This window comes from Coturnix japonica, chromosome Z, assembly GCF_001577835.2.
Source record: "Coturnix japonica isolate 7356 chromosome Z, Coturnix japonica 2.1, whole genome shotgun sequence".
Taxonomy (NCBI): Eukaryota; Metazoa; Chordata; class Aves; order Galliformes; family Phasianidae; genus Coturnix; species Coturnix japonica.
In genome coordinates this window covers 29,311,273-29,327,467 of record NC_029547.1, presented here as the reverse complement: position 1 = coordinate 29,327,467, position 16,195 = coordinate 29,311,273, and the positions used below count along the sequence as shown (strand labels likewise).

At 37.4% G+C, this 16,195-nt stretch overlaps 1 protein-coding gene and 1 long non-coding RNA gene across 11 annotated transcripts in view; one reads left to right on the top strand and one right to left on the bottom strand.

Moving 5' to 3' along the window:
* BNC2 (basonuclin 2) overlaps window positions 1-16,195 on the top strand; it is a 370,614-nt gene that overhangs the window by 128,518 nt on the left and 225,901 nt on the right. The gene's annotated exons all lie outside the window — the stretch shown is intronic.
* LOC107306155 overlaps window positions 1-16,195 on the bottom strand; it is a 58,427-nt gene that overhangs the window by 8,427 nt on the left and 33,805 nt on the right. For all 4 annotated transcript variants that reach the window (XR_001552022.2, XR_001552023.2, XR_001552020.2 and 1 more), the window contains 2 exons: window positions 8,153-8,304; window positions 5,613-5,674 (listed from right to left, as the gene is read on the bottom strand). This is a non-coding gene — a long non-coding RNA (uncharacterized LOC107306155). The remainder of the gene's footprint in view (window positions 1-5,612; window positions 5,675-8,152; window positions 8,305-16,195) is intronic.

Genomic DNA, 16,195 nt, shown 5'->3' with positions numbered 1-16,195 from the left:
GATTTACATTGGTTTTCAAATAGTTAAACCATCATTAGACTTTCAAATTATATTGTAAGGTGAGAAGAACCATTCTGGATAAAAGAAATTTCCCATATTCTAAAAATAAACTTGAGTGTAATGATTGTCATCACCAAACATGTCACATGTTCTTTTGTATTACATGATTTTTGTCACATGAGGAAGCATGCTATGGAAGTGTATTTTTTTTTTACTTTACATGAAATATACACACAAAAAAAATAAGTTCATCTAGCCAGCAACTCTCTAAATATTTTTTAACTACTTTTGCTGTGTAGAAAATTTCCATTTTAATTAGATTGCTACAGGTTAATACAGGAATGGGAGAGAGGCTATAAGTTAATTCATATCCAGCCAAACTCAGCTAATTTCTTATATCTTTATACTGCTGCATCTCCTTCTCCCTTCCCCGATACTTGTAAATCATGAGATTCCAGGAATATTAAGAAAGCATATAAGATTTCATATTTCACAATATTCAGTCTTCACAGAACTATTTGAACCGGCATTTCTTGGTGTCCTTGTCCCCACCCCCCACCACACAGCTGTCACTAACACAGCAAAAGGACTGGGGGAGGGAAGGAGGGAGCCCTGCTAAAATCGTGTCACGTAGCACTAATTCATCTGCTCTCATTAGAGTGAGCGAGGGACAGCAGTGATGGCCAAGAGCTGCACTCCACACATGACACACGAACAGTTTGGGGAATAGAAAATTGCTTTCTCAGGAAGCCCAGCCAATTAAGGACTTGACCATATTGAATGTCAAGTGTTAATTTAGGTTTTTCTTCATTTTCCCAGTAGTAATGCGGGTCCTGTGATGAGCAAATACATGTCAAGTAAAAGTTGATTGCATGAAGGACCTGGGTATTATATGTCACTGACAAGTCACAAATGTACTCTAGTCTTTTAACCCCTTAGGTGAGTCCGGAAAGGGGGGAGGGGAGTAAGAGGGGGATTAAATGTACTATAATGATAAGAATAGAAAGCTTATATTAGGGAGAAGTCTGAATGGGACAGACAGGAATAGAAATTGTGCAGGAGGCTAGAATGCAGATTTTCTGCCACTGGTGCACATATGTGGTACCTTTCCATGTTATAATTAATAAACAGAGCTAAAGGCCCCCTTAGGATTCTCGAGGGTTTCAGACAAGCCTGTGAAGCATGCATGTTATGTCCTACATAAGGTTTCATGTGAAGAGAAGGGTAAGAAGTGCATAGTACCAGAAATATTCCTTTAGGTGTGACCTGTTTTGAAAGAAAATGATTTTGCATTCTTGATGTGAAAGAAAATATATATGTTTCTGAGATCTTTGTTGAATTAAAAAAAATAAAAGATTGGAAAGACAAAATTCATGTGTGAAAGCAAGAAATTATAAAGCACTTTACTGTCAAAAACAGATTCATTTTCCATCTTGTGTGTTTTTCCTGGCTAATTTCACAGCCACAAAAACACCCTAGAAGGCCACCTGCCCTAATGTGATGTTGTACCTGCCTCTCCCAGTGAAGGAAAGGGTGGCAGAAGCGATAGCACTGAAGTCTGTTTAAGTGCAGTAGCATTTACTTTTACTAGATGTGAATATTTACGTATCATCTATAGCATCTAATTTCCATTCATCAGCATATTATTTACATATGAATGTTCTGAAAGTAAGAGAGTGTCTGTTTCTCTTGCAATTGTATAATTGACCAAAAGATTTCCTACAATGTAGCTGCTGTTGTGTAGCACAAAAACAATGAAACAGAAGTGACAATTATGCAAACACCTAGAAAGTTGTCCACACCTTATTAATTTCACCGAAGATGGGACTTAAAAGCCACTTAAGCTTTTCAGGAATTTTTACAATTCATTTTTCTCCCTATTTTTTTTCTATTTTTTTTTTTTTTTTAATAGAATCAAAGTCATAGATAGGTAACTGTTTGTTTAAGGCTTATCATCACCAATTGCTCTGTCTGTGTGTTAAATACGACTGGTCTAATCCTTGTTAGGATGGATTTTCCCTATTGCTCCTTTGGATTTTGCTCCTCTGCATTATGATGAAGGCACTGTGCATACTATGAAGTGTTCAATAGACATACATACAAGATTCTTCGTTCTCACAGTGGTGGCTTGGCACATAAAATGAACACAAAGTTAACCTGTAAGTGTTAAATTCTGAAACAGGCCTGTTTTCCAGACAAAAGGAGAGGGAGAAAAAAAAAAAAAAGAAAAAGAAAAAGCTTTGATTTGTGCTTTCTAGACTAGATTTAGATTTTCTATGTGTGTAAAACTGTGTTATTTATGTCATTAAATGGAACACTTTTTATGTTAAGAAAAAGTTTCAAGAATCTGACTTGTCTTAATGCAGTTTTATTTCAGGTTTTTTTGAAAACCCCCCATACATACAATCCATATCAAAATAAAGCCAACATATTTCTCCCTCCCCAGCTTTCTCTTTTGATTTTAGTTAAGTACTGTCTGTAGATCTAGCTGGCATTTAGAATGGCGTTTTAATCGTAGCTGCTTCTCTTCTGCAAGGTGAGCAGAGGGATTTTGCTAAGTTTCCTTAAACTAAATTCTGATGATGGCATCTCAGGTTGCTGATTCAAGATTTTACTCCTCTGTGGTGTCACTTTTGACGGATGGTACCTGATGCAATCAGCCACTGCTAAGGCAAGGCCCTCCTTTGACCAAAGGGTCCAAAGGAAAAAAAAAATACAAATAAAAAAAAAATCCCACTACCCCACAACTCTCCACCCAACAACCAAATAGGGCAGGCTGTTTCTGAATTGCTATTTCCCAGTGCTTTAGCAGAAGATGCCTCCCTTTGCGCATGTTTTTGATAAATTTAAGAAGTCAAATCACTGACACAGATGGATAATCCAAGTGTATAGGGTGAAGAGTTATAAATTAACACATTATTCCCTCTTAATGTGAAATACTTGAGAATGCATTTTCTCAGTCCCTTGACATCTACCCAGTGAGGGCTCGCATTGTACTTTTCAAGTGGCATTGATTTGTTAAAGCGCTGAATTAGCATCTCAGGCCAGCTGCCTGTTCCACTGTTGTGTTGTTGGGTTCATTCTCTCTCTCTCTGCCTTGCTTCCCGCTGCCTTGGCCACACACAGGGCTTCAGCCTGCTTACCCCAGCTTTTCCCTTCTGTTATTTTAGCTAACCAGGTAATACACTCACCAAATGTGCCTTGCCGAGCCCGGTAAATTAACATATTTCTCGAGTATAAAACTCATAATATGCACATGCATATGTGTGTATGTGCTTGTGTGCATAGTGCTTTTGGTTGGACCAGGGAGGTGGAGGGGGAAAAGGTAATGGGTTACCAGGATGAATGGCTGTGTTTACTAGCTTCATTCTCTAGAGAAGTTACACGTTGTTCTTTTATTTAATACGCGTCGTGGCGAGCTCTTCTGTATAGCAGCATAGTCAAAGGGAAAATGGGAAGAAATAGAAGGAATATATGTTAAGTCAGAAAAGCTATGGAAATTCAGTATTAAACTTCACATTGCAGATCTGAATTTCAGTCTCTTATACTTGGTCTAGTTCATTAATGAATCTCTGTGCAAATCTAAGGAGAGCTTGTGCATATATGCCTGGATATAAATAAGCTATTTATAAATGTGCTTTTTAAAAATTATTATTCTGTTTGTAATTAGCTGTTTTTAAGGCTTCTTCCTAACCCCTCTTTCCTCTCTCAGCCTATCCCTACTGCTGCTATTTTAGTATTCACTTTTAATGTTTTCAGTGCAACTTCATACTTTATATTTCTCATGGTGGTACCTGACAGATTTGTAGCTATGCCCTAATTGACTAAATTACATTAGTAATACGTGTATGGCAGTAATGAAGATTATGTACATGAAATTAACATTACATTTCATTTAAAATGGCTAATAAAATGGTCGTATTTTTATCTCTGGTTCTTTGGCATAGATTAACCAGATTTCTAGAGCTTATGGAGTTTCTGTAGTGCAAATCAGTGTTGAGAACTGGCATGACTCTCTTTTATACTACTCTTTTTATTTCATGCTACACTACACAGTCATTATTCCTGCACTGTTTTGAATATCTTTTTCTTAATCTTGTTTGTTGGGAAGGTTTAAGGTAATTTCTTTCACATGCTAGGCTTCTGAGAATGGAAATTTCAGGAGTGATCAACAGAAATATTCTTTTTTTTTTTATAACATGACAAATTCTGTTGAGACACGGTCCATCTGTTTTGAAGATCTTCGTTACTACTCACCCAGTGTGACACTCTAACTGCATAAAAGTATGGGTTACATTCCTTACCTACTTTCATTTTATCCTTTTGAAGATTATGCACTTAGTAAACTTCCAAAGCTTATTAGGAATATTTGCTATTTGCCACATTGGTATCAGTTTTCAGATATAAATTCAAAAATATTCCCTGTCTTGAAGCACTTACTTTCTGAACCTAAACTGAACAAAACAAGACTAAGATAATACCCTAGCCAACTAATCAGTGCTGATTCTTTTTGGTAGATGATAATTTTAGAGTAAGTATGGCTGCCTGGAACTGAGCAGATGAAAAATTTTTTGTCATTTAATAGGCATGTCAAAGGCTAATTGAAACCACCAATGAGATAAAGCATAGAAACCAAAGTCAAAGCCAGGAGGTCATGTTTTTACAGTAGCACATTACCTTTTTCAGAGAGCATTGCTAGCATTGCCATTGCAACTTTGTACAGCATGCAGAGGACAAACCAAGTGTGCCCTGCTGTGTCAATGTTACATAAACATGAGACGCCATGCTGAAGTGCATCCGATATGCACTGTACGCAGATGGATATATTTCTATTATTCTAGGCAAAGAGGGGCTCAGAACCATTGGAGTCTGGTTTAATCATGCAAGTGATATACTTGGCTGAAGGAATCAGGAGAAATAAATGCTACATAAATGCCCTCAGTGCAGCTAGAGTCATAATTTGTGGTGATTTTGGCAGAACCTTGTAGACCCTCTGAGCGAAAGGTGAAATAAGAGCAAGGATCTGCAGAAGTATTGATGGAAGAGGCAACTAAATAGATGCAAAAGTACTCATAATACTGATGTTAATGGTTAAATTCAGTTAAAATTTTGAACACCCGTTCTTCAGTGTCAGGAATGTCTAATGATTAAGGTATAGTGGATTTTATTAATGCTGCTAGAAACACCCGTGCCATCTTGCTGTAGAAAGGAGTAAGACACTTAGCATTTTTAGCAGCCGCAGATTTTAGGCATGCTTATTCATGAGAATGTGAAGCAGTGTCCAGTCTCTGCTTCCATTACTTCACTAGAGTTATTCTGTGCCCTGGCTGAATTGAAGCCTTGGTTGATGATGCACTTAAATCTTTCATTGTCATACACAAATCACCACAGTTTAGTCCCTAGAGATATTGCAATTTAATAGGAATACAATAAGATGCCAAGAAAGTGTGGAGAACAGATTATCAGCATAGCTAATCAGACAAGAAATATGGTCAGAAACGATTTTTCTTATAATAAAAAATGCAGCTTATAATGAACAACTTTATCCAGTCTTTTACTGTTTTTTTGTTGGCTTGCTTTTTAATGAGAAACACATCAGAAGTTGGACTTACCTAGATGCGTTTGACTGGATGTTCATTGATATGTGCTCAGCTCAAAGAAGTTGCAAGTACGTCTGTGGGTGTAAAATACATAATCAATGTATTCTGCCCAATTTTTAAATTATTTTTAATAATGTGTTACATAAACCCTACAGAATATCTATCTATTTATTTATTTTTCAGAGACTGGCACCCAAGTAGAGAGTTGATTTTCAACTTTGGGTAAAAGAGCAAAATATTGCTAAATGCCTTTCCTGTTTCTAACCACATAGACTGAATTGTCTCTATAGATAATTTAATATGAGGTATTTCTAGTGTTCTACAATTAAATTCTTCTTTTATTTCATATTTTTCTTCACTGGTGTTTGCCCAAGGTGCCAGGAACACTGTGAGCTCCCAGGAAGAGGAACAATTTGTAGATATTAGTTCAAAACTGTGATTGCTCAATAAGAAAAACAAACAAACAAACAAACAAACAAACAAACAAATGACAGGTTACACTGCTGCTCCTTTCCCTAAGTGTTCCCTACATTTTAGTCACTCCACGCTGCCAACCTCATTTTAGTACATTGATTCTTCTCCTGCTTAGTGAAATGACTGTCATGATCCATTCCCACAGCTTCTGTACAGTGACTTGATGTAAGCCTGCTTATGTTTATTTTGTAATTGCCCTATTAAGTACTGAAGAAGCCATGACAGAGAATTTTTTAGACCTTGCCTTGGTGCTGTGCTGGAAGGACAAACGAAAAGAGCCCCAGTGGCCAAGCTGTGAAGAACCTTTCATGTCATCTGCTTAGATTCCTGAATGCACAATTGCCAAACAGAAAGTGGTTGCTGGAAACAGCAGAGTTGGTGGCCTTTCTTTCTGCATCTGATTTCCCTGCAATATCAAATAAGTATCTAGGAGTTTATTCTAGAATTATGCTTTTGTATGAAGGTACACATGTTTCCACTAGTTCTGCCTGGGAAGAAGTCTGCATTCAACCCCTTGGGAAAGCTTCTGTGCAGATGGTGGTATGGAAGCCCCAAGAGCAAGCTGTTGGCAAACTAGCAAGCAGTTCATTCCAGTTCTTCTTCTTAGGAGGAGCAGAAGGATTGCACTACTCAATGTCTCAGCATCCAAGCCCCATAAACTCAGTGGAGGACTGTCATTTCAGATGCTTCTCCAGAGATCCAGGAACCTGAACAAGCAGCCAGAAAACTTTTAACTGAAGATGTGAATTGACTGTCTTGTTCCTTTCTCAAGACTCTGCAGCTGTCTACTCTGGCTTTAGCCCTTGCACTGAGTCCAAATCCTAAATAGGAAAAGATCTGTATTGTTTTGGAGGAGGAGTCAAACAAGCACCCAGATGTTAATTCTCCTGCAACTTCCACCAGGCTTTTATTGGCACTAAAATGTCCATCCATCTTCCACCAAGAAACTTATTTATACATGTCAGAGGTACTACCTTTTTCTTTGTGGTTGCTTTTTTTTTTTTTTTTTCTCTTTCTTTTTTTTTCTTTTTTTTTTTTTCTCCTCTGATATTGAATAGTTTATTCTTTCATCAGACCACTAATTTACACAATTGTCTTGTGCCTAGTGCCCAATACACCATGTATTCTCACTCAAAAATGGTTAACTGAAGTTTTTTTATTTCTACTAAGCTGTTTCCCAACATGTTATACACAGGCAGAATTCTGATTGACAGGGCTGATTTTCTAATATTCCACTCTCTCCTTTCTCCCTTGTCAGCAGATTAAAGGTTAATGGAGCACAGAAATTTCTAGACATTTAGAACCTGCTTGCTACGTTCATCCATTCTGTCATCCAAGGATTGACAGATTAGCCTAAAGAAAACGTAGTTTATAACATGCAAGGCCACTGTTCCTGACCCAAGCTTAAAGAATGCAGTTGAATTTCAGAGTGTTTTCTTTCTCATTGAAAGTGTTCAGGGCTGAGGATTATTTGGAACAGCTTGAACCAAGCCCTCTGTGATACATTTAGGAAGTGGTAAGGTGCCTGGTATGCTGGGGAAGTGTATGCACAATGGATACCATTGATGGGTTTTCTACAGAGATGAGCTTGAGAAGGAATCTTTCATCTTTCCCAGATGGACACTTCGTCAGCTGTCAGAAGTGGATAGAATAGTGAACAACAAAGGATACTGCTTACCTTCCTATCCAGTATCATGTTAATTTTAACTCCTTGAGAATTATGATGACTTGGGGGGAGAGGGGAAGAGAAGGACATTGAGCCTCATTTATTAGTTTTCTAAGCAATAAATTTTCTCCTTGCAAACTGGTGGCCTCTTGGCATCTCCTTATATTACTTCATAGTGACTGGGATGTCAAGGGGAAACAGACCACTTCTTAAGATAGTAAAGTCAATTAATTCTGATGTTTAAGTTGTATCAAGTCCATGACAAATGAAGGCAAGAGAATATGACTGGACCTGTAGTGAGTATCACCACTGGTACATGTTCTCATCTGTGTTCTGTGCTGTGTCTCTGTTTCTTGTTATTGTTGCAGTGATGATGGTGCTGCTGATACAGAAGTTGGAACAGAAGTCTTACCTTCAGTAGCACCAGACTTGGTGCTCCTTTATTCAGAATTAAAATGTGGTTTTCAATGCACAGCCCCAGAAGACCTCTTAATCCATCTTCAGTTTAGCAGTACTCTCTGCATCTCTTATCTGCATGCTCCTTGAAGTCTGTGTGTATACTGCCTGTGAAACATCATTAAGAGAAGTAGATCAGATCAGAGGACAGCAGGGTATACATTTGTTTTCTAAAGACCATTTGAATTTTCAAAGAAAATTTCTAGGCATTCAGAAAACAAAACAGAAATCTGAACTGGTACTCCAGATTATTTGGGCATATATTTCAACCCAGTGTGAAAGAGTTTTGTTGCAAGAGTATTCTGTTAAGTGAACAGGTTGCTTCAGAAGTAACGCTTTCTATTTATTTCCGTGGAAACTACAACAGATACAAGGAGCACAATAACACTTTGTTTGAAAGGGGAAATTCTTAGTTATAAAACACAGTTTTTCAATGTAGTCACCACTTCTACCTTTGCATTTTTACCAACCACATACAAGGGTCTTCATGCCGAGCTCACAAGAGTTTGCAGCAGAGGTGACCCACTGTTGCCATCTGCACTGCTGAAACACACCATGCACCACCTCACTTTGCTCACATACACTAAATAGTCTCCATAAACATTCATCAAGTATTGTCAATGGGTGCCTTTTTTTTTTTTTTTTTTACATGGAGGAATTCAATTCCACATCTTTGCTTCATATGCATTTCCATGTCAGATGCCATTTTGTCAGAGTGCCCCTCTGCTGCCATCTGTCACATGGAGACAGTCTGTAACTGAATACTGGTGGGAAGGTTCAGCCTCCACTGCCATGCCATGAGCATCTACTTCTGACATTGTGGGACATCATAATGAAATATGAGGCACTGCTTTTGGAGCAGTCCTTCTAAACTTTACTCCAGAGCATTCTGTAAGCATTGGTTGTTTTCCTGCTTTTGAATGGTTGTGATACAATAAGACAGCCTTTCTACCTGACCAGTCTTCTATGATGAACTCTTAAAAGATTACTTTTTGTGTAATGGATGAGTGATTGAGGATTTTTATTTGAATGGAGGAACAGGTAGGAAAGGATCAACAGGGCTCCATAAGTCCAAACTATTGTTTACCACTTATCCTCCTTTTCTGTTGTCATAAGGCAGCCCCTCTACTGACAAGTCTGTGCTATAGTGAGCTGATAATAGATGATTTTGATGAAAGGAAAAATGGAGGTATTTGGTTTACACAGGAGTTGTGCAAAGTGGAGTCAAGTAAAAAATTACTATTTATTCCCTACAAGAAGGAAAGAGTGAGAAGCAATCCTTTTAGTTGAAAGGAAGTGGTATGTTTAATCATGGACAAATCATGCTGAGTACTTGAAAGTGTGAGCCTACAAATATTTTAACCTAGGCTTCAATTTAAACTCTACAGTTTTTATGTAAGTACTGAATAAATTAATGATCATTCGGATAGTAGACTTTTTAAAAAGATATCCATACTTTCACAAATCTTGCATTTGGGTCAGTTAGATACTGAATGCTTCTGGAAATTCAAGAATATACCTTTAAAAAGAACGGCTGTGGTGTTCTAGTAATAAGGTTATATTTTTCTGAACAGAAAACATTTTCTGAGAACTTGGTGTTCCGAGTATTAGAGTAAGTGTAAAGTATTGTTTGCTTTCAAAGTAAAGTATTGTAAAGTATTGTTTGCTTTTGAAGCGGCAGAATAGATTTGATTGCATATATGATTATTATCTAACTTTCTTAATTGTTCCAGACCGTTTCTTTACACCGTGTTGCATACTAATGGTAAACACAAAGCAAACATGATTCTGCACAGACATGTATCTTGAAAAATGTTTTGGATTTGTTAGGAAAACCTATTTTTCCTTACTTATTGCCAAACAAAAGTACAAATTGTAATTTAAATGACAATTGACAATCATTTGTTCTACAAGAAGGAAATTCTGTGGACAACACAATATCACTTGAAAAACTTCACTTACCCCCTAAATTATCTCCATCTTCACATCATGCCATAAACTAAATTGTAACAGAGTGGGGATTTTAAAGTCTGTTTTGTAGGCAGCCTATCCCTTATTTGTCCTTCTTTCTCTGAATTATGCAATACTAAGCCACTGTTCACTGTGGCTGCTCTGGCATTTTCAAAATTTCTGTTGTTCTAGAAAACAGAGAATCAAGCTTGAATTTCCTGAAAATATCCACACTAGTCATAGAAACTTGGAGCCCAAGGAACCACTGCTTTCTTTTGCGTTCTGGAAACATGATTCTGTGTGGAAAAATGAAACGGAATTTTTTTTTTTCCCATGCCAACCACACAAGGTATTCTTCATCAACAGATCTATTAATCTGTTGTACATTTTCTAATACAATGCTTGGATGTTGTTTTATATTGATAGAATATCTTCCTAACCTGTGCTTATATCCCCTCACCTCCAAGTCATGACATGAAGAAATACAGTATATTATATAACTACAGCACTTCTCCAGGGCTTTTGAATGTTGTAAGAACCCTCTCCTTCTCCTCCTCTTTTGCACCCTTTGTTGGTTGCTTGCTTGCTCATACTGTACTCACTTTGTAAACTCATTGGGAAGAGGGACCTATCCTCTTTGGTCTTTATAGCAGATATGGAGCCACAAAGGCATGTTGATGATAACAGAAATAATCTGTTATGAGAGAGGACTAGCCAACACTCATGAATTACAGTCAGAGTTGTCTTCTGCAGAACTAGGAATGCTTTCTTTTTTTTTGTTTACATGCATCTGTCCTGGCCTGCATAAGGAACAGAGCAAGGACAACAGGAGAGCTGGTATCTATTCCCTTTTTAACAAAAATGCCAAAATAGTTAAAGGTTTATTTCCAGGTTTTTGAATGTTTCCTCACCTGTTGGCTCAGTGCATTCTGCCCATTTATACTAAGATAATTTGGCCATAGAAGTGAGAAGTGAATGGCAAAAAGCAGCACCACTCTTCTCTCTGATGTTGACTGTGCTGTCTGCTATTCAGGACTACACAAAGTAGGTAAAGTTAGGTCTCAGAAGTCTGTGCTGTTAACATAAAAAAGCCACTGGCAGGTAAACATGTCTTGTATTGTGTTGTGCTGCGCTTTCCTTTTATTCGTATTTGCAGAAATCCTGTCATTGCGCAGAGCTATTAATATGGGGCTAGTAAGACTCTTTATGCTTTTGTTCTCCCATCAGCACTCATTGTAAATCAAGGAAACACTTCTGCCTTTTCTCACCCTTTTCTTTAATTACATAATAATAATAATAATAATAATAATAATAATAATAATAATAATAATAATAATAATAGAATACAGTACCAAAGTATTGGTAGCTTTGGTAACTAGTTCCCTAATCAAACTGTACTGTCAGTAGTCATAACCTAATTACCACAAAATATTAACAGTAAAAACAGCATATACGTTATTATTATTATTATTATTATTATTTAAGCAGAAATTTTGGTTATTTTGTTGTTGTTGTTTTTAATTTAAAAAACAAAACAAACAAACAAAAAAACCTCCACCCCCCTGTTTTCTGGCGGATGATCAAGTGCCTGTTGAGACAGAGCAGCAAGTCTGTGAGATGCCAGAGCTGCCTGTTCAGTGTTGTGACTCTGCAGAAGTCCTGGTGTGACACGCGCATCGCACGCCTGTCACAACGCTGAAACAGGCTGGGGGTCATGGCTGAGAGCAGGGTGTTGCTGGATGAGGCTGAGGAAGCAGAGGTGGCCCCTCTGTGCTCCGTGTGTGGGTCTGTGTACTCCTTTCCCGTCAGAGCTGGCCCAGTACAGCCAAAAAAGCGGTTCCTTGGCAGGGCTTAATGGCAGGATGATGTAGTCTGTTGTGACTAGTGCATTCCTTTCAGGTTAAACTAGGGAAATGGCATTGTGTTAAAATTCCAAGTCGCATGAATGTTTTATTGCCACAAGTGCATTCAGGCCTCGAGGGGAGCGTGTGTGGCGGGGTGAGGGGGAGGAGGGTGGCCCAGCGACTCGGGAACTATCAGAGGAGCACTTCCCTTGGAAAATTTTACCCAGCAGTGTGAAGCTGATGGGCTGCGATAGCTACTTAGGCGGGTTTCGCTTTTCTTAAGCTGCTGCTGTTTAAAATCTTGCCGTCCAGACAATTAGCAGCTGAAGAAAATATGACAAGACACACGCAAAAAGGTCGGGAGATAGAGGGGAAGGAATGCACCAGGAGGGAGCTGGGCGGCCTGCTTGTGTAAACTGCCAGGCCTCTCCCCCAGCCCCCTCCCTCCCGCTGCCTGCTCCCGGCGCGGCAGGGTATTTTTCCTGTCTGCTGAAGGCCAGGAGTGATCTGTTAACTGTACACCACTGACTGGGAGGCCAAAGCAGCTCATGGTACTGTATGTTACCGCTACTACTCCCTCATTCCTCTTTACATTTTTTAAACATCTCTTTGTATTAGTGGCTTGACATGACTCAGAAGGGTTTAATTTTAGCCCGCTGAAGGACAAAGTCGTGGAACACGGCAGAATTTGAGAGATTTTGTTTTATGTTTTTTATGCAATAAATGTGCCCATCCAATGTGTGTCTCTTGTAAGTGATGAATTCTAGCCAAATCTAAGTGGAGTTTTCTAACGGAGTGAGAATGCGGGGTTTGGGGTGTCAGCCTTCCAGATACAGTCATGGACTCGTCCTGGAATTTTTCAGGTTCTTGGTTTTTGTGCAGTCTCAGGCTCTTCAAATTATGTGTCATTTGTGAATTTTAAGGGAACTATATCAATGATTGCACCCTGCTGAGTTGTACTAGAATTACTTGCATGTGCATGTTGCTGGTGATCAATGCAAAGCTACTCTGCATAGATACATACAAGGATGTCTAACTGGAACTTCACTGACCTGTGTGGTTAGTCAGGCTCTCTGGAATTGGAATGTCTTTACAGGACGTAAGCACCTGTGTTTGGATATGCTTGTTGTGGAACCTGAGTGCATGCACCTGCACAGGTTGGCCCTCCTCACACATGTGTGCTCATGAAGTCACCACTGCCACAGCAGCAGCAGCAGGGATATAAGTCAAGGCTGAACCTGCTCAAGATACCTGTGTGTTATATCTTCATGCAGACATCCGGCTCTGGGTGCAAGCATGGTTCTGCATGCATATAAGCACAGGTCTGTGTGCTTATATATGTGTGCTTATACGGCACAAGATGAGCAATGTGACAGATTTTTGTTTTTGCAAGTGAAAAATGATCGCACAGACCACAGAGAAGATTTAGTGTCTTCTAAAAAATCCTTTTGCAATGCTCAATAATTTCTCATTTGTCCCTATATCTACCAAGAAATCTAGTTGCATACAATATTTCTCTTTTAAGGGATGTAACATCACAAAAGCAAAAGAAATCCTCAAACAACCTATAAAAATATGTCATGTGGTATGTATTGCATAAGAAGTGTTAGGAAACTATATTTGGCTGTATGCTTTCTTTCTCTTGTTTGCATAAAAAGAGTTCGTTTTATCAGATACACAAGATGTTAATCTGATTAGTTTCCTTTTACAGTGGTTCGATTGCAGTATTTTTTAAACAGTTAAATAGCCAAGACTTGTGGAGGGTCATAAACTCAAAAGCAGTCAACCATGAAGAGAAAAAAAGGAGAAAGATTTATAAAATAACCATTACTTAAAACTTCAGAAACCCTCAGTAGCACTTCTTAGAAATTCTATACAATATCCATTTTTTGTTGGTTATTTTGATCTGAGTGCAGACTGTTTATGTATTGAAAAGCTGTCAAAGGTAAGTGGCCATAGAACACATTCCTGATGCGTGTATATTTATGCATGCAACTATTTGTAAATGCTGAAAATAATTTAGAAGGACAAGGAAAGTAAATTATAACCCTTCCCTAAAAATCAGGATAAAGAAGAATTCTGAAATATCCTGTCATTCTAAAAAAGAGGTAACTTAACTGAATATCTTATTTTGCATTGCTAGCTATGAGTCTGACTTCCAAGTAGAACAAAATTCATTATTAAAAAAAGGAAATGAAATACAAAAGATTTGATTTATCTGTATGTTTAGCAATGTCCAGGTACCTCTCAAATCAGAAATAACAATTCATACATTCCAAAGTCATTGTTCTCAGGGTGCAAAATGATAGAGAACTATTTTGGTTTTTACTATAATGTTGAGAAGAGAAAAAAAAATGCACTGGGAATGGCTGGGAATTGCAGAGATTACCAAGAATTAATTACTACACGTCTTTTGGATGTCACAAAATAGTTGGGCTGGTGTAGATTGGTGAGATACAAAATAAAACTTTTTAGGTTTTTTGTTGTTATTTTTTGTTTGTTTGTTTGTTTTACTTTCTGACACTTTGAACTATGCTGACGTTGGCCTTTTATATTTTGGTTTGTAAATATAGAGTAGCATCTAGTACTGTGTTTTACTGTAATGCTTCTAGTAGTTGAGTAGTTTTTCTAGAGAGGAAGAAACAAAAATTGTTTTGAGGTATAAATTCATACACAGACACACATGCATATATATATACATACCCCTGTAGATGTATAACACCCCTGTATATACTCATTATTGTGAATTATACTAGTACAAGCTCAAATGTTGACTTGTTTATATGAGTTTCAATTCAGCTATAAGTAGATTAAACGAAAATTGTAATTCACTGAACAGTGGCTCAGAAATCAATTTTTTGTAAGTCCACTAGGCTGTGGTTATTGGCTACTTTCACTTACCACAGCGACTCTGAGGTTAAAATCTGTGAGAAAGAAGGTATTTCACAAAACTTTAATCGTCCATGTTTAATTTCAGGCTTACAGTGAGCAATATGAATGCACATCAATTTTAAGTATCACAATCAGGCTTATATGCAATGATTTTTTAACTGCAATAATTTGATTATGTACCTGAACTCAAAACTAAAGATGTGAACACGGCTAGAACACATTTGTCTGCATTAGTTTCTGGACTACTAGAAACGTACAGGTAGATCCATATTTGGTAGATCATGTATTTGGCTGCAACCTTCTGAATAAAGACAGATATTTAAACGTGATGATCACTTACTGTCTGTAGAAAAATACTTCACTTGCAATGATAAGAAACCTTAAACAGTCATTTTGGCAACTCTTGCATGATAGATCTTGAATTATATTTTAAGGATGAATTTAGGCTTGTATTGTGTTTCTGGTGTGCATACTGTGCCAAGAGAAAGTTGTCATAATAGTAGGTCTTGAAGATACAGACCTCTACAGTTGTGCAGTTCTTCTTGCAGGTCTTTATGTGTGGTCTTTGTACACTGTCTCACATCAGAATGTATTTCAGAATTTAAAAAAAAAAAAAAGACTTTTTGTCACTTTTACATCTATTTTTTTCATGCTTCTAGCTATGTCTAAATTTCTTTCTGTTTTTCTTTGTGGGGTTTTCAGTATATTCTTTTACACTGTGGTGAAAATCTTCCAAGTTGTTCTAGAGTTTTAAAAAATAAACTGCAATGTTTTATTTTGCAGGTAGCTGGGGGGGAAAAAAAAAAAGAAAAGAAAAAAAAAAATATAGCTTTGAACCTTGTTATGTAAATAATTCTTGGTAAGAAGTTCTTTCAATGCTAAATTTGAAAAAAAAAATAAAATTAGGTATTTGGGCTACGAATAAGTAAAGTAATTATGCATAGAGTGATATTTCATGTGCTTAGAATTAAGCCCTTGGCTTAAATTTGAAGTCCACGTTAGGAGAGACTGGAAAATGAGAAGCAGAAACAACAAATTATGCAAGTATCTACAAGAAAACTTAGATGACGTATTGCATAAATTATTTGATGGGATGCTTTCTGTTGATTTATTTTGGTTTTCTTGTTGACTTTATGGCAATATTGATACTTCGTTAGCTTTATCACTTGAGATAACTGAAAAAACTGACTCCACCTCAGCAAAAATCAGTGGAAAAATCAAACCATGAAATAAAATGTAAATTGAAGCAAGTGCATATGCTTTCATTTTTTTCACTCTTTGTTCTTTACATTTTAGGGGGGGAAAATAGCATA